The sequence below is a fragment of the Octodon degus genome, unplaced genomic scaffold (genome assembly GCF_000260255.1).
Source record: "Octodon degus isolate 3935 unplaced genomic scaffold, OctDeg1.0 scaffold00085, whole genome shotgun sequence".
Classification (NCBI taxonomy): domain Eukaryota; kingdom Metazoa; phylum Chordata; class Mammalia; order Rodentia; family Octodontidae; genus Octodon; species Octodon degus.
Genome location: NW_004524661.1, coordinates 6,743,376 through 6,762,424, shown reverse-complemented (window position 1 = coordinate 6,762,424; position 19,049 = coordinate 6,743,376). Strand labels below are relative to the sequence as shown.

Genomic DNA, 19,049 nt, shown 5'->3' with positions numbered 1-19,049 from the left:
ATATATATATATAGAGAGAGAGAGAGAGAGAGAGAGAGAGAGCATATACATGAATATATCTATATCTATAAATATATACAAAAGGATGTTATATGCTTGGTAAAATACAGTATAGTGTATGTTGCTGATAAAATATTAAAATCTTCTGATTGACATTATTAATTTCCTATAAGCTCATGCATCATGTGCTAGATACTAGAAATACCAAGAATAAGACATGCTGCATATTTTATTCATTTATTTTCTGGGGCCAGGGATCCAGCCTATGACCTTCTGCATGCTGGGTCCCACAAGTAATTCTACCACTGAACTATAATTTCAGTACAAGGTATAATTCTTAAGAAGTATATGACCTAGTCCAACATTAGCAATTATTTTAGTATTAAGTTTATAGGCATAAATATAATTGATAATTGGAAAGGGTGTAAATATAATTGTTAACTAAATGGAAGGAAGAGAGACAGAGAAAGAGAGGAGAAGGGGAGGGGAGGAAAGGAAAGGAGAGAGGAGGGGAGAGGAGTAAGGCAAAATATAAAAAACAAGCAAGGACTGCCATGCCCTCAGAATTGCCTGAGGCATTTCTATACTTTATGCCCTTGGCCTGGTTAGAAAGAGAGTCAGAAAAAATATACAGACATTTATGATTTGGGGGAGATGATACTCATAAAACGATCTGCTCCCGACTGAAAATAAACCTGGTTTTATGAGAAAGACATAAGAGAAAGTCAGCCTTCCCTCTTGCCATGCGCAGGCTGCAAGTGGCAGGGCAGATAGGCCAGTCGGTCTGCTGCCCGCTGCTCCATGTGTCCCGAGCGGCACTCACCCAAGTGGGGGGCGCGACGAGGGTGCTGTCCATGGGCTTGGTTTTCACTGTGGAATTGTACAGGTCTGTCCAAAATGCAATGGGCTTGCATCCTTGAGCTCCTTTTATTCTCAATCTGTATGGCATTTGTGATGTATGTTTTATGTTTATGATCACATATTGTACGTGGTTTTTACACACACGTGTAGTCTCTAGAGGTCAGTAGAATATAAGAAATGGGCAGACATGCACATTGAGCTGAAACCCACACATTCTGGAGACCATTTTTCAAGTGATAAAATGATGAGAGCCAACTAATGGCATTAGAAAACTGAAATCATTAATCAGTGTTAACAAAAAAAGTCATGTCATCCTTGTTCCTGAAATGAATCTAATCTATTTGTTTTAAGCAAATTTCAGATAAATGAACATTTACTTGGCAAGAACCTTGATAGCAACCCAAGCTGTAATTACTTTATTATGGTTTATTGTAACAGACTATGATTCTGCAGAACCTTCTTTGAGGATTTTTTTTTTAATATTACCAGAACATAAAGGCAAATTGCTTTTAAGCAGCTGACTACTACGTGCAAAACACAATTCCTACTTTAGCTGCCAGTTCAGTCCCCCTGACTTTTAGAAATGATTTGGTGATTTATATGTTGCAGCTTTATTTGCTGTTATGAACTAAACGTCCCTAATGTTAGAAAATATATTAGGAAACTGATTTATTTCAAAACTCTAGTTAAATGTGTTGACCTTCCACTGCCGCAGAACATGTTCATCAAGGTTTTCTCTTGAAATTTCATTCACAAAGGAAGTAGAGAAAGATAGCAGGCAGGCATGAACTATTTGCCAGCGGACTTTTCAGTACCCCACGTGTACCACTCCATGCAGGAGAAAAAATATCGCAGGGACTCAGAGTCCCTCCGAATTTAAATATGAATGATTATCTTTAAAATTGAGATTGTGTGCCTTCTCTTAGAACTTAAATTGTCTTACACGTGCCAATAACGCTCAGACTTTGAACTAATCTATCAATAAGCTATTCCTATGTTTTTGTTTTTGGTTTTTTATTCATTTAGGCTATTGTGGATTCCATGCTTAGCTTGGGCTCCTTCATGGTAAGTCCTAAACCAGGATCCTAAACCAAGGGTTGCAAATATAGAATCTAAGGTGGGAGTGGTCAGGAACAAGAAAATAAATGATGGGCAAGTTTGGAACAGAAAAGAGACAGAGTAACTACCTTATCTGTGTGTGCATATATATGTGTGTGTGCTAGGCCTTAAAACAATAAGAACTTCAGAGTGTGACCATGCACCGGATTTAAAAGCACTTCAGACTTGCAAGTGGCTTAGGTCATCACCAAGAGATTTTCAGAAGACATTTGATAAATAGTGTTGGTCTTCTCCCAATGTATAATCTATTTATTTGCTGCCAAGTGCTCAATGAGGAAGATAAGCTATATGTCCCATCCTCCAGCTTGCAATGAAACTAGATGCCTTCCCCATATCATCTCCTCTATCCCTGGGTCCCTACCTCTCCCCTCCAGAGCTCCTGCATGCTCCATTACAACCTGACAAAGACACTTTCAGACTTTCCAGCTTGCACATCCGGCACACCGCAGCTCTTCAACTTCTGGAACGCTCTGGCTTGCGCCTCGCTAGCTCCTGTTCTCGTAGGTTCCGAGTCAGCGTCACTTCCTCCTAGGAGTTTTCCTAGACTAAGTTTCCTCTTAAGTTTCTTTGACTGAAAATCTTCCCCTTTTGAAGTATAAGTTAGTGCCTAGCACACTGTGGCCTCTACGAATGCATTTACTTTATTGTCATGCTGACCTCACATTAGAAAACTGTTGGGTTAGTTGTCCACTGTCCACGTAATTCACTAAGGAACTGTGCATGTCTAGTTTGTGCACTGCTGTGCCACTAATCCCTAGCATAGGGATGGTAATGTTATATTTATTTCACCAATAATTATTTGTTTTAATGTATTTAGTACAGGGTCACACTACACAGATCAGGTTTGTAGTGATCCTCCTATTTTCAGCCTCCTAAGCATTGGGATTACAGGCACGTGCCACCATGCCCAGTCTCAATCACTGTCTCAGTGTGCCTCAGGGCAGGCTGGAGCAGCAAGCCGGGGATCAACCCTGGTCCCTGCATCTGCCTAAGCAGGTGCTTTAGTATGCTGAGCTATCTGGCAGGCCCTCATCAATACTTCTTGAGAAAATGTTAAAATATTTAAATATTACAAAGCATTGTAAGTCAAGGAGGTAGGTAGCATACCTTCAAGAAAGTAGGGGAAGGTGAAACAGGAAGTTTCCAATTCAAGGTCAGCCTTGACAATTTAATGACTAACAAGATTGTCTCAAAAATAACACTGAGTATATGTAGCTCAGTTTAAAGGTTCTGGGTTCAAATCCCAGGATTGGAAAATAAATGAAAAAGAGGAAGAGAAAGGGAGCAGTAGGAAATGGGGAAAAGAGAAAAAGGGAAAGGAAAGAAATGGTGGGAGAAGTGGCTGGGGAGATAGCTCAGTAAAATAAGTGCTTGCCTGGCAAGCAAGCACAAGGTCCTGAGTTCAATCCCCTGTTCTTAAAAAAAAAAGAAAGAAAGAAAGAAAGAAAGAAAACAAAGAAAAAAATGATGGGATATTTGCTCACAAGTTTTACTGCAGTGCAGGTTCAGGGCATCTCAAGTGGACTGCTTGGCCCAACCTCTTCCAATTCATCCAACATAAATCGAGGTCCCCACCTTCTAGAGCAGAGCCATCTTTTCAGTTATAGGAATTTGTACACCTTGTGTTCTTGTTAGCTGCTGATTATGTAACTTCTGATAGAAGATAGACTTGTTGGGGATAAGGGAACCTATACATAGAAAATTCCTCCATAAGCCCGAGTGATTTGTATCAGGATACTGAACCTTGCAACGCAGAACTGCTTAGAAAGCTCGTGGACTGTGGGCACCGCGTGGTGAGCATTGACTCAGAAATGGCGAGGCAGGATAAACTCTGCATGCTGATTTATTTTTAGTTGAGCCCAGGGAAGCAGGTCTCTTTATGTGACAATCTTGCCCCTCCAACAAGTATTTCTATGCTTACTTTTCCAGCCCTTCTTTCATTAAATTCTTTGGTTTTTCTTACACTGTGTTTGGTTACATCAAGGAGACCCTATTTGTTTGTAATTTGCAGACTCTAGTACAGTGATGATGCACCTTCCTTCCTTCCTTTCTTTCTTTTTTTTTTTTTTTTTTTTTTTTTTTGGCGGAACCGGGGATTGAACTCAGGCCCTTGCGCTTGCCAGGGAAGTGCTTATTCCACTGAGCTATCTCCCTGGCCCCATGCAACTTTCAGAATTTTCTGTGGTACCCACCCCAGGTACCCGCCCCCCGCGGCACACATGCCCACTGACTTTCGCTTGTGTTTTTGTCTCCCAATTTTGCAAAGGCCTCATGAGCCGCCTGTGTTAGTGTGCACGTGAAGGTGACTGAAGGGTTCCCGGAGCTGTTTTCAGAGTGGCCTTTCCACTTCTGTTTTGTTTTTAAGTTACTCATTTTACTAAAGTACAAAGTTACTCTCACAGTATACAGAACCAGAGCTGAGAATGGACTTAGAAATAAGGCCTGGACAGCTGAAGTTTACAAGTGTTTTGAGAGGATGAAGACAGAGGTGGAAAGAGGGCGCAGAGAGGACACTCACTTGATGATCATTTTTAATTACCTTCTTTTCCTCTACCTGCCTTCCTTCCTCCCTCCCTCCCTCTTCTGCTCTTCTTTCTCTCCCTCCCTCCCTCTTTCCTTCCTTCCTTCCATCCATTCATCCTTTCTCCCTCCCTCCATCCCTCCCTCCCTCCCTTCCTCCCTCCCTCCTTCCCTCCCTTCCTCTCTTCTTTCCTTCCTTTTTTCTTTCTATGATGCTGGGAATTCAGCCTAGGGCCTTCACACTGAGCTACATCTCCATCCCCTTTTTTTCTTTATTATGAGACAGGGTTTCCCTAAATCACTGAATTTCCCTAAATCACTGAACAGCCTCACGATCTCGTAATCCTCCTTCCTTAGTTTCCTAGAATGCTAGAATTACAGGCACTTACCACCTGACCCAGTTTTGCTAATATTTCTTGCAAGGTAGATAAGGGTACTAGTTATTGTCCTAAAGATTCTCAATATTTGCCATCATTATGGATTATATTTTGAAATATTGTGTGAAGGACTTTAGCAAGAAGAAAATAGAGACCTCAGTAATAAGCAAATCATTTTTTTCTTTCTTGTTAAAACTTTAAAACTCATGAATCAAAATATTTTCTAAACATAGATTATTTCTGTATTATGCCAACAAGCTTATAGCCTAGACATTATTTAGATAACAATACAGTATTAAATTTAATCACACAGTAAATATTAGAAGTGATATTTATAAACAGGAAAAGCTGAGAAATCTATTGTCACATGGCGACATGCATGTTAAATGGTTTGAGTTCATCATGAAAGGAATATGTTTTGATTTTTAGCATACAGCTCTTCAAACTTTGATTCCATAAGCATGATAAAATGTTCATTTCTCCTTACTATCCATTTCTATCATTTTTTAAATAAATAAATTTATTTACTTACTTATTTTAAGTTCAGGGCCTTCCAATGAATGCCATTAGCAATTCTTTATTATTATTTTTTTTTATTTTGAGACAAGATTTCCCTAAGTCGCTAAGTAGCACAGGATAGACTCAAACTTGTGATCCTCCTGCCTCAGCCTACCAAAATACTGATATCATATGCATTTGCTACCATGTCCTGTTTATATTAAAATTCTTAATGCCACAGATACTTTATTATATTTAATGTTCAATAATAAAACGTGTTAGGAAAAATATCCTTTAGAAAATAGAATGTACTTGCCATGAATGAATACGTACTGTTTGTAGAATGGTAATAAATACAATAAATCACTGTATCCTTCATTACCAAAGCATTCTAATAATCAATATCAGAGTACAGAAAAATCTTTCAATTTAGCTAAATGATTTTACTTCACAAAAATATGTATTTTTAAGTGGACCTCTGACTTTTAGCTTGGGTCTACTTTATCATTTTGAAAGTGCTTGTAGTTTTGTTAATGTTAAATTGGTAATTGTTGGGCTCTGTTGGGGGGGGTGTGCAGCAGCTTGAGTCTGAGCTTATTACACTGTAAAATATGGATTGGCTTTACCCTAATGGCCTCTGAATCCTATTACCATCCCATTAGAGAGCGTGGGATTTTAGTAATTCTGTTGTTGTTTCCACTGGGCAGTGGATATAATGGGGAAGGGCAGGGGTTAATGCAATTCATCTCCTTTAATACTTGTAACTCCAAGTCCCTTATCACTCTCTCGCTGTGGTTTCAGTAGGGGCTTTTTTGTCTTTCTTCTTTCTTCCTCTATCTTTTTTTGAGGCCCCATGTATTTCTCTCTGCCTCGCCTAACCAGAAGGCATTGAGAGAGTCTTCTGGAGCTTCTTAGGATTGCAGAAAACTTCATATACTAGCTTTGCGTAAGCTGAAGAAAAGCAAGGTAGCGCATCAGCTTGTTATGCAATAGACTCTGAAATAGAGAGATCTTCAGTGACTGTCATTGTGCCAAGGATAGTACTGAAATGGCTCTTCAAGCAAGACATTTATCAGCCTTTTGGAAGGAGAACCATGAAACCAGAGGGTCAAGCAAGTCACCACATAGCCATGCTCTGGGTGGAATACTTCCAAATTCCTCCAGGGCTTTGTGTCCTGGATGCTAATCAAGCCAGAGAGAAAAATTGGAAAAATTTTCAAAGTGATGGAATTGAAATATTTTTTAAGAGACCTTTATGAGTTAATTCCCTGCCTCTCAGAAATGCTCAGTAGATATACATGTCTGATTATGTATCTGTAGTTTTATTCATGAAATTTGTTTTTAGCTAATACAGCCTCTTCGGAATAAATACGAACATCAGATTCCTTCTCTGTATGTCAAAACAAATTAGTTTCCCACAGTGATGCAGTGAAAAGGAGTAACGACTTTCCCTTTTATATATCAGGAAGTATTACTGGGCCTGGGAAACTCCCACTTTCCTCTCCGTTGGCCAGGGAGCCTGGTGGTTTCCAGAGATGTGGTGGAATGCCCAGGCCTGGTGACCTGGAGCTCCAGGAGCCCCCTGCACTGCCATTAATGAGAATCACACACTGAGATCCAAAGAGGCAACAGTTTTCTGAAAAGGGCCGGGAATGGCAGGAGGGGATCAGCCCATTTCAATCTGTTGAAAGTGAGTGATATTCCCAGGTTTATTGTTCACCTTCTCAAAGAATTAAGTTTTCATATGTTTCATTCTAAGTGGAATGAGTGTGGAACAGAGCTGCAGGAGGAAGATGCCTACCGGGTGGTGCAGGACACAGCTGGTGAGGCTGGAAGTGGGGGGTGCTTGCTATCCTACTTGCCTACCGGGCTATAGCTAGCAGGCTGGGGATAGCAGTGGTTCTTAAAAGAGTTTTTTTGCATTCACGCTGAAATTCATGCGTTGAATTTCTCCTTAATTTGAAATATCGCTTATTGTATTTTTCCCTTTTCTTCATCAGTTGGGTGTGTTATGTTCAACTCATTTTAGAAGATAACTATACAGCTCCAGATGCAATTAAATTTCATTTGGTTTCTTATTTATTTATTTATTTATTTGCATTTTAGGGAAGGGTCTACAGGGTGTTCAGGGTCTCACTACTAGATTAGACTCATAGTGATCCACCTGTTTACAGCCTCCCAAGAGCTGGGATTACAGGTGCGTGCCACCACAACCAGTCTCATTTGCCATCTCAGCATGCCCAGAGGGCAGGGCCAGCACGGCAAGCCAGAGGATCAGACCCCCGCCCCCTGTACCTGCTTCCTAGCACTTTAATCTGCTGAGCTTTTCAACTGGCCCTTAGATTTCATTTGAGTGCATGGATAGATAGATAGATAGATAGATAGATAGATAGATAGATACAGAGATAGATCTCTATATCAATCTCTATATACATAGTTATGCATTATTTTATGTCCCTTTGATCCTTATCTATGGTCTATCATTTTAATCTACTTTGGAAGCTCAAAAGAAAAAGAACAAAAACAAACAGCATCTAGAGTATCCATCTACATACCTCTATATTACTCAATCTTTAAAAGCAAAACATACATACAAGGTGCTCACTGACAATTTCTGAACCCTATGAGAAACATACAGAACAGATGGAAACTGGTTCACTGTGTCTGAAAGGATTCTTCAGGGTAGCCCAGATGTTCAACAAGTGCACGGTAGGATTCTATTTTTCATTTGTGACTGAGTCTCATTTAATTTATCTTTTGCCCCTTTGTTCTTAGAATTTTCTTTTAGATCTCCCAAAAACACGAAGTAAAGTGACATTAATGTTTCTCTCCATGAGAGAATAATGTATTGTCTTCATCATTGTCACCAAAGCACGGATCTGTCATTTGTTGTCTTTCCACTGTGTTCTGCGGATGCAGAATAAACAAATTACTTGCCGATTGTTGAACACTTTCAAACCAGTAATGAAATTTGGCTCTTCATAAGACTAAGGTTTTTTAAATTAGTCTCAGAATTTAAAACTAAATGTGATTTGAGTGGAACACACAGGACTACTGAATAACACATTTTATATCTATTCCTGTCCAGAAAAAAACATTCTCGAGAAGTATAGAAGGACAATAAAATGTACTGTATGAGAGAGAAAGACAGAGAAAGAGAAAGAGAAAGAGAAAGAGAGAGAGAGAGAGAGAGAGAGAGAGAGAGAGAGAGAGAGAGAATGAATAGGTAAGAAGTTTGGAAAATTTAGAAAACTAAATGAAATAAAAGTCAACTACATTCATATCCAGATCTGTTTTGTTGCTGTTTACCAATTGATGCAAATATCTTACAAATTAAGATTTTCTCATTTTTTTTATTACAATGTGGGAATTTCTTCCTATATTCAGTGACATTGCAAACTATTGTATTAACATCCTACCTTTAAAATAGGCTTTAAAATATGGCACCTAATATGATGTACATTATGTTTATAATTATAAAACTAATTTTCCATTTAAAAAAGATTGAGACATAATGCACAGTTAAAAGTACAATCATTTTGAACTGCCACAATGTATAAAAATAGTGTACAGTCAGACACCCACACGCACACTTGTAATCCTCTAGCTTTGGGACACAAGGGTCACAAATGTGAACCCAGCCTGAGCCGCTTAGTGACAAGATTTTGCTCAAAATAAATTTTTAAAAATGGTCTTGGGGTGAATTTTTTAAAAATTCACTCCACAGTGTCACCCAACAACAAATGAAAGATTCTTTAATGATTTATGATATTCTTATCATCTTTACTGATAGAAGTTATAATTTGCAATTATTTGTATACTTTAAATTTTAGCTATTTTATTGGAGAGAGATGTTTGATCTCTTGATCTATTTACTTCATGTTGAATTTTCTGCTTGATTATTTTGCTCTAAAATGTTAGATTTCTTATGTAAATCTACTCAGCATTGTTAGAATTTAAAAGTCTTCTACCTGTCAAATTCATTTCTAATATTTTATTCAATAATTTCTTATTTTAAATCTATATACAGTAGTCTTATATTTTTACATGCCTGGAATTTGCTTTGAGCATTAAAAAACTCCATTAAAAGCCCAATAAACTTGCACTATATTTTCTTATAATTTAAATAATGCTATACTATATTGGATTATTTTGCTGAATTCATGCACCTACAATATTTAAATGGCAATGAAATACCCATCTCTGACAAAACTAAACAAAAAAAGGGGATACAAATGAAGGACCATTTTGTATCTGTATATTAAAAATTGTTAGGATAGATATACAGCTGCATTCTCTTAATTCAATGAGTAGAAAGATTTGTGCTAATAGTGTTTGGACAGGATATCCTGTCTGCATCTTGTACTGTGAATAACCACTATGAAAACAACAGTATACAATGTATTAATTATTGAAACTGTCCTACTAATTGGTTTTGAAACTGTCTCATTGCTATTTGCTTCTCAATAAAATTAATTTAAAAAAAATAAAAGGAAAGCTAAATTTTTTAAAAATAATGCTATAATGACATTAACTTTTTTGATATGTCTGTATGTGTATGTGTATGTATGTGTGAGTCTATTTTCATTATCATGAAGGTGCTAATTTATTAGTAAATTTAAACTATATTTCATGTTAAATCCTTTATTCAATAGCATCCATTTTAGGCGTTCTATATATTTGCTTGTATATTTTTGAACTATTATTGCACTGTTTTGATAAAACTTATAAGAAATTAAGTGTAATAGGAAGAAAGATTCCTCTTTACTTTCCTTGTTTAAATATTCATTTGATTACTCAGTTGTACCATATATCTGGTTTTTAAAATGGAAGAATGATTCTACATCTTAATAATATTTTCCTCTTTTAGGCTCTTTAATTTGGTGGGGTTTTTTCCTCCATTCTTTTTTCTTGTGGCTTTTTGGATTAAAGTTTGATCTACTTTTCTTAGATTTGTCTTTATCAGCCTTTTGCACCTAGAATTTCATTACACATTCCCTGTGTATTTGTGCGCTATCACACACAAAGTTCCCGCACACAGGCTACCTTTCTTCCTGAGAATATAAAGCATATCCATTAAAAATTGCCACAATGTTAAGTGAATAAATCAGGCATGTGAGCTTAAATATCTCTTAATTTTTTCTTATGGGAAAAACCAGAAGTATAAATAAAGAGCCAAAGAAAAGTTAGGCAATAGGAAATAGGGGATAGGTCTTTGATATATGGGAAAGGTTTCTTGGGATGGAGGGGAGAGAAGAGCGAAAGGGAAAAGGAAGAAAAAAAAAAAGATGAAGACCCATTGTATACAAGTTTATGAGAAATACTCGTTATGTTGGTTTACTAGTAGCCAAGCTATTGCTTTTCAAACATAACTGCCACAACCAAGTAGCAGTCTAACAAGTTAGTCTTTAGATATTATCCTGGAAGCAGTACGTGGGCTTAGCAGGCTGGAATATTTCAATTGCTCTGGCTTCCCAATTATGTATTCTTTTTTATTTTTTTATTTTTTGTGTTTTAGGGAAGGGTCTACAGGGTGTTCAGGGTCTCATTACTAGATCAGACTCGTAGTGATTCTCCTGTGTACAGCCTCCCTAGTGCTGGGATTACAGGTATGTGCCTCCGGGCCCAGTCTCAGTTGCCAACTCAGCGTGCCCCGGGGGCGGGCCGGCAGGCCAGGCCTGGGGATCAAATCCCTGGCCCCTGCACCTGCTTGCAGGTGCTTTAATCCACTGAGCCATTTGGCAGGCCCTCAATTACAGAATTTTGGAAGATGTAACCTGTGGAAAGCCAGCCTAGTATATAGCCTGGTAAGAAGGGCTTCTGAATTAATACATTTGAGAAATAATTCATATGCTGGCCTATACTAGGCCTTATTATACTTCATAATAAATAGTACTATATTCTGAGTTTTGTCAAATTTCTAAATAAAACCTTGTTTGACATTTTTTAACTCATATGTAATCAAAAATGTAAGATATTTGCTATTTCTTGGAGACAAGGTAAAGATTATTTACTTTGATGGTTTGTGTTTTGTTGTAGAGTAGATACAATAGCTATTACTCAGCCATAGTACTTATAGAGAACGTTCCAATTGCCCAAGCACTATTCTAATCAATTTCCGTTGCCAGGGAGTCTTATTTCCTTTAGGTGTAGAAAGATAATTGCATGCAGCTCTTAAGAAACAATCTTCAAAGTGTTTCACTCATGACCACTTACTTAATGATAAATAGTTGTGTCATTTTCAGCATGTGCTATAAGACAATCAATGTACACAGTAGCTTCGTGATGTTTGGCCAATACATGAGTTTTTTACTAATCTGTTTTTGTCTATAAAATGGGGATATCGCACAACAGAATGTAAATATCAACATGTATAGACATAAAGCTCTGAGCCTTATTTCTACATAGGCTAGCCATTCACAAAATGAAACAGCATTATGCTTCATAATTATTTAGAAGAAAATTAATCAGACCTTAAGAGTGGTGCAAAATCAATTTCATACTTCTTTGCAGTTTGCCTATATTTTATGTTCAAGGTTGAAAAGGTGAGCATGCAAATAAGCAAAGTGGGAAAAGAGAGAGGGAGCTGAAATCACGTAATACAGAGGTCGTGGGGAAAAGTTGCTGCAGCATATGCTGGCGAAGAAGGGGGTCGGGTGCTCACCCTTTCTGCAGGAGGATTTGATCTAGGTGGAGCAGGGAAGGCTGTCAACAGGCTGATGGAACTAAATCAAAATTGCATCAAAATTCAATTCCTCCACCCCAAGAGCTTGCTGAGTTAGGCTTCTTCTTCCCTGGTTACCCTGTTATGGAATGTGATTTTAAAAGCATCCCAAAGTTGTAAGTGCCTTGGGTCGCGTTGACATCTGATTCATCAAAGAGGAAGCATCCTGAGATGGTGACTGGGGCATCTTTTTATCCTCCTAGAAGCCAAATCCCAGCTCAGCAAGAACAATGTGGAAATGTTGGTAAACTCCTTTATTACTTGAAGTCTAGACTACTATAATTCTCCATTTGTGGGTCTTCTAAACGGTGTTATTTATAGGATGCAACTTAAGAGTAGAAGGAGGCCCAGACCCTTCCTGGCGTTTCGTCACCTCAGCATATTTAGAGCCATCAATTCTATCCTCGTATCGGTTACCCATAAAATTTTGCATTGATTGTGAACTTGTTTTACTTACACAGTGGTGCCTCAGCGATGCGGTTTTGTTCTGCCTGTCTCGTGGGTTTTTCTTTCACTAAACCCTGGTCATTGCTCAAGACTTAAATTTGGAAGCTTCTGATATGTGTGAACTTGAAGTAGATATATTCAAATTTAAGCTTTCTTGTTTTAACTTTTATCATACTCTTGAAGACAAAGTCCTTCTTTCCCTCAACAAATTATATATTCTTTAGATGTTAGAAAATACAAATTTTGCTTTTATGTGTTATTATAGCTACTATTGTGGAGGAAATGTGAATCCAAATATTTTCCAGGTACATAATGCAAAATGTTTACTACAATTGGATTTATACTTAGTATAACTACTAGAATATAAAAACTATTTAGTATTTTTAATTTTATGTGTGATTTTTTACTATGCTTTCAAAACTTTAATAATTCCATAATATTTGCCCTTGTGAATAGGTGATTTATTAAATTCATTTAGCAATTAGTCCCTAAATAATCATCTGTCAACTGTGCAATTTTTACCTGGTCCTCCTCTAGTTTCTGAAAATACAGAAACAGATAAAGATAGATGCCAAATATCTTTCAGGAATTCAATTAAGACACAAATTCAACTTTTTATAGTGACTCCATTCTAAAATATTTGATCTGACCCTCTTTGTCCATTTATGCTAATAATACTGGTATTTTTTTCTCAGGAGGTTTAGCTTCTGGGGGAAGTTTTCTATGTTCTCTTCTTCTGTGACATAGCCTAGGTTGATCAGTTTCTTATGGACATATAATATACCTCTTCCCAAGGTCCTGGCAAGTGAGACTATGTGAACTGAATTTGGAGATTTTAAGCCCTATGACCTTAGCCAAGTTATATCCCACCTTGAGCCTACCCCAATGCTATCAGACTCTTGCCCATGCTCCTTGCTCTAGAATTCCACTTATTCTGGGAGGAAATGTTTGGAATTAAGAGTTAAATAAATGCTATAAATATTTACCCTCCTTTACACCTTGCATCCTGGATTTGCATTTAGATGACAATGTCCATGTATGTTGGAGGTCTGTCCACTGTCTTAATAAAAATACTCTGGAAATTGGAAAAGGTACTCCTGGTTACAACCATTTCTTCTAGGTTTTTGAGATAAACTGTGACTGCAGATCTTTGCATTTCTTCTCGCTAGGATTTCCGGCACAGGTCTTTGAATAGCAAGAATACTTGCTGCTATCTTTTCTCTCATCTAAGTGAAGTACCCGTGTTGTTGGCACACTGTGCTAGGAATGTCTTGTAGATGTCATTCGATGACAACCACACGTATATTTAAAGATAAATGGGACATCTCTCTTTACTGAAATGTGACTTTCCTCATTCATACCTAGAATGCACATCATTTAAGTTACACATTTCCTGCCAGATAGAAGGAAACATTATATTAAAATGAAATCATTTTAAATGATGCGGCATTTTAAAGGAACTTAAATTCTGTAACTCTGTGCATAAGAAATCTGGTTTGATACATCCACAGCTAAAATTAAAGTATATTAAGACCATGTTGTACCACTGGGTTCCAACGTTCTGGTTCATTCTGTCTTTATAGGCAACCTGTATAGAAGCTGCATTTTCACTGATAACCTCAGACATGTAACCTTCATGCTGTATATGAGATACAAACATGTAAATGTACGTGATATTTTAAACATTAGCATATATAACCTGTAGCAGTATAATGCTTAATCTAACCCCCATGAGACTGTAATAAGTGACTAGAGCACTAGATGACTGGCATATAGTGAAAAAGTCTTCTTATACATACTCAAAATAGGATACTTTCAAGAAATTCACATCAGAAACAATGTTTGCAACCAGCTATCCTTTGATACACATATGTAATCTCTGTCTTTGTGTTATATGAGTTGTAATGATTTGTTCATTAAAATAGCATTCTCTGAATCAGAGCTGAATGCTTTTGAGGAAATTTTAATCTTGTGGCCTGATTTAGTGTTTTTTTTTTTTTTTAAAGGGTCAATAACTCAGTATGTAGAGAGAAAGAGTTGTGCATTTAAGTGTCTTTCCATATAGAAAGAAACTAAGAAAGGGCCAGGGAGGTAGCTCAGCAGACTAAGCACCTGCTTAGACAAGTACAGGGGCCAAGGTTTGATGCCTGGCATCATGTGCAGCTCTGACCCTGCCCCTGGGTACACTGAGCGAGTGACCGAGTCTGGGCGTGGTGGTGTGAACCTGTAATCCCATTGATGAGGAGGCTGAAAACAGGAGAATCACCATGAATCCAAGCTCTGTAGTGAGACCTTGCACAAAATTAAAAGAAAGAAAAGAAACTAAGCAGAAGCAGCAATTGTGTGTCTTTGATCATGTTATCCTAGTAGCCTGAGAAGAGAATATGACTTGTTCCCCTGTGTCACTATTTTTGGTACACCAAAGCCCTTGCAATTTTACTCACAAATACAGATTAGGAAGTGAAAGAGCGATTGTCTCTCGCAGGTTGAAATGCATCATGTTTGTTCTCACCCCAGCTCAAATGAAATTAGAATGACCCTAAATCTTGGAATGGCGCTGAAACTAAAATTGCTCATTTGGGACTGCCAAGACTGACCATTGCAAAACTGGGAAGCATTTTTGAATCTCATTTAGCAAACATCAATTTTAAAGGTTTAAGATAATTGTGTGTGTTATCAAATCAGTCTTCTTTTACATGAGCAGCTACTATCTCTCACGACATCCTTTTACTTATTAAAAAAGGAAAGAAAAGATCAGAAGATAAAGTAATCAAAAGAGAAATTAGTTTAAAGTGACTCAAAATTCTGTAAGAACTAAAATCACATTGTATCTTTGTTAGTCATTTAGGATCACAGAAACTATTTCTGCCAAGAAATATTTCATGAAATCTGACTTTTGAAATATGGGAAGCAAAAAGTCCAAAGAATATTTTTTGATCAGTAAAATGGAACTATGGTGAAAAAGAAACTTGCTGGGTTTTGTCCTGTGGTCAAGATTTTTAACATGAAATCTAACATCACCAAGATACCAAACAAATGGACCCATCCTGAAACAAAAGGTTAAATAAACTACTTTCTAAAAAAACTACTAGCCCTCAAGCACTGGTGAAATATTTGTTGTAATGCTGTTCTCATTAAGGAGAACAAACAGAGAACCATTTGGATTTCTTTAGTTATTTAGTATTCTTCCAGCAGTCTCAGACTTATTTGTATCTGAAGAGGGAAGCCTCTTAAATCAAAACATGACATATAAACTCAAGGCTGGTTTTGACATTGAACTTCAGATCTAGGGTTGGGAAGAGTGTTTGCACTTAATGTTTGTAATGTACAAATAGATCCTTGTTTAAATCCTCAGCAAGAACAGACTTGAGGAAAGCTTTACCCATGCCTTCCTTTCCTTATCCATAAAATGAAGGAAGGAAAAGTCTTTCAAAGATACTGTAGGCAGCAGGAGGACCATAGCCACGTCAGAATGACTCATTTGAATGTAATTTCATTGCATAAATGTTTGCATCTACCTAAGGATGTTTTTTACCTGTTTGCAACACACATTCTTTGCATTCTTTGTATGGTCTTGGTACATGTATTTAACACACTTTCATTCTTTTATTATCGCCTACTCACCTTCGGCCCCCCTCTGTCTTTCTTTTGAGCCCCTTCCCACTTGAGAAAGATCTTCCTACTCCCTATTTGCTCTTTGATGTTGCTCTTTATCCTTTAGGCTTTTCACAAAAGAGATACCATATGATATTTAAGTTTCTGTATCTGATTTACTTTGCTTAATATTGTGGCCTCACGTTCCTACAAATGGCTAAAGTTTATCTCGATGGCAGAGTAATAACAGTCCACTGTGTGTAGATACCATGTTCTCTTCATCTGGTGATGGACAGAGCGGCTGCTTCCAAGTTTGAGCTCTTATTAATTGTGCTACTATAAAGTCACGTATGCATGTATCTCTGCAATATGAAGTCTTTAATTCCTTTAGGACGATACCTAGGATGAAAATAGCTGAGTTGAATGAAATTCCTAGCGTTAGTTTTTTGAGGAATCTCCATACTGATTTCCATAGTGGTTGTTATCAGTTTACAGTCCCACCAACAATGCAGGCAGGTTCCTGTCTCCCCACAGCCTCCCAGGAAGAAACAGCAGCAACCTGACTTCATTTTCTCCTTTGATTTGCATTTGTATTTTCTCTCACTGCCACTTTAACCAATATCTGCTAGTCTTTCTCTATGTGACAGTAAATGTTCGGCTACGTGACTCAACTGTGGGAGATGGCACAGGAATAGCGACCCTGAGAGCTGAGTATGTGTCACGGTTGATTGTCATGGTCATTGTCTTATGTGAAGCTTAGCAACTCAGGAGACTAATGTTATCCCTGTTTTCCAGATTAGGAAACATGGAGCCTCAAAGCTTAAACAGAATTTTGGTCTCCCCAAGGCCTAAAGTAGGAAACTTGGCTTTCATTGTCTACTCTGCTTCCTGCCCCTCTCCTGGGATGTTCCTCAAAGGACTCTCCGTAAGGGCCTCAGCTCCAGGAAGCTTTGCAACCCATTTCTATATTCATGTAGAACAGAAATGCATCATTCTTCTTCCAGCAGGACTTGTGTTTGGAGGAAAAGGTCCAAGATTTTTTCAGCTATTAGTTCTGCAAATACAGGCCCCTAGAACACATGGCAATGCCTCACAGAGCCTCACTTTTCTAAGTGTAAGTTTTAAGGGAAAAGCTTCTGAGCTTGGCCCATGATTTTTCAGTTCCAGCCAATATAAAGGGAGGAAGGATTTTTGTGGCTGAAGTACAGTATTAGGACTAGAACAAGGGTTCTCAGACATGGAATGCAGAGTGAAAATATCCCTATCATCCTTGGAAGGGCTCACCTAAAATTGAAGCAATAAAGTACACATTTTTATACCCTAGAGAGGGAAGCAGGTGATACTGGAGAGTTAGAAATAATATTATAGAAAAAAATATATATATGTATATATATATATATATATATATATATATATATATATATATAGCTGTTACATTATAATTAATGCTTGCTTTATTATATTTTATTTTAATATCATATTACAATAGTATTACATTTAAGGTTAAAATAATATATTTTCTTATAAGTGTTGTACAGGTTAAAAATCTCTCATGTGAAATGCTTGAAATAAGAAAAAAATTCATATCTCAATCTTTCTTGGATGTGGGTATTTTCATATATTTTGTGTGAAATTTTGGGTATGGCACCCAAATCTAAAAGCAAAACTCATTTCCATTTCATCTGCACATTATACACATAACTTGGAGATGGTTCTATGCAGTACTTTCAGTGCACATGCATTTTGATCAAGGTGAAGGCCGGACGAGTCGCCCTGTGACATTGTGTTGCCATGCACAAATGTTTGCATTTTGGAGCATTTCAGATTTCTGGTTTTCAAATGCATGATGTTTAACCTACATTCTGCACAAATTTCTTTCAGCAGTCATAGTAGATTTTCATGTTTACACACCTATGCACGCACCCATGTACACACTTGCGCAGGCGCACACGGAGCGCTCCTACGCCTCAGGGCACATGTCATGCTGTGTGATCACCTCTGGATCTTACCTGCCTGGTGTACTCAGAGTAGACAAGAGCTGTTAGCTGAAAGGATCACTGAGCAAACTCATGAATAGCAGGATATACCAAGATGATGCCCATAGTCCATGAGCTTGTCTGCGGCCCCCTCCTTAAATGTAAATTGTTCACAAGAGATGCGGGAAGCATGAAAGAAAGGAGGAAAACTGGCACATGGACATCATATGGGAGCTGCTGTCTGTTAACTTTCCATCTTTACTTTGCATACCAGGAGAGCAGATTGATATTGCATTTTAATTGTGTGTATTAAAGGAAGGCATATGGTTACAACACTTTCTTATTTACCTTCTGTAACATGAAATTTGTCATTTTTTTCCCAAAATAAAGGATTGAAGGGAGAGTGCCTGCTTTTTTACACAAGTTCGATTCTCTCCCGTGAGAAAGTCTCCTGAGATGTGTAGTGAGCCGGTGCCAAGACGATGCTGGCACCATTGCTTATTGCCATGGTGATCTCCGGCTCTCCTGAAATCTCAAGGGGGGCAATGGTATTTTAAAAGCAACTTGAATTTTGGTAATTAAAAAGGCTGGAAAAAAATACTCTTTTCACATTTTGCCAGCATGGGTAAATATGGACGGCGCACAATGTCTGGAGGGGAGGAGTCCGACTCACACTTTATTAGGGGGGTAGCGCCACACTGGAAGTTGGAAAGCTTCCGAGAAGTTATGTGTGGGGTATTTATGGCATTTTGGAGCCCTGCTGGGGATCTTAAACTAGGTCTAATCACAACCCTGCTACAAACAGCTATTCTCCTTCTTGGAGTCGCTAGCTTTTAAGCTTAGAGCTGAAGGTATGATTGTCAGAGTATTTTAATGTTGAAGCAGTGTATAATATATGTAAATGTTGGCAGTTATCAAAGTAAAGTGAAAAAA

General features: G+C 37.7%; 1 protein-coding gene across 6 annotated transcripts in view; it reads left to right on the top strand.

The window, feature by feature from the left end:
* The window catches only part of Tenm2 (teneurin transmembrane protein 2), a 935,290-nt gene that overhangs the window by 269,613 nt on the left and 646,628 nt on the right, over window positions 1-19,049 (top strand). The window lies entirely within an intron of this gene.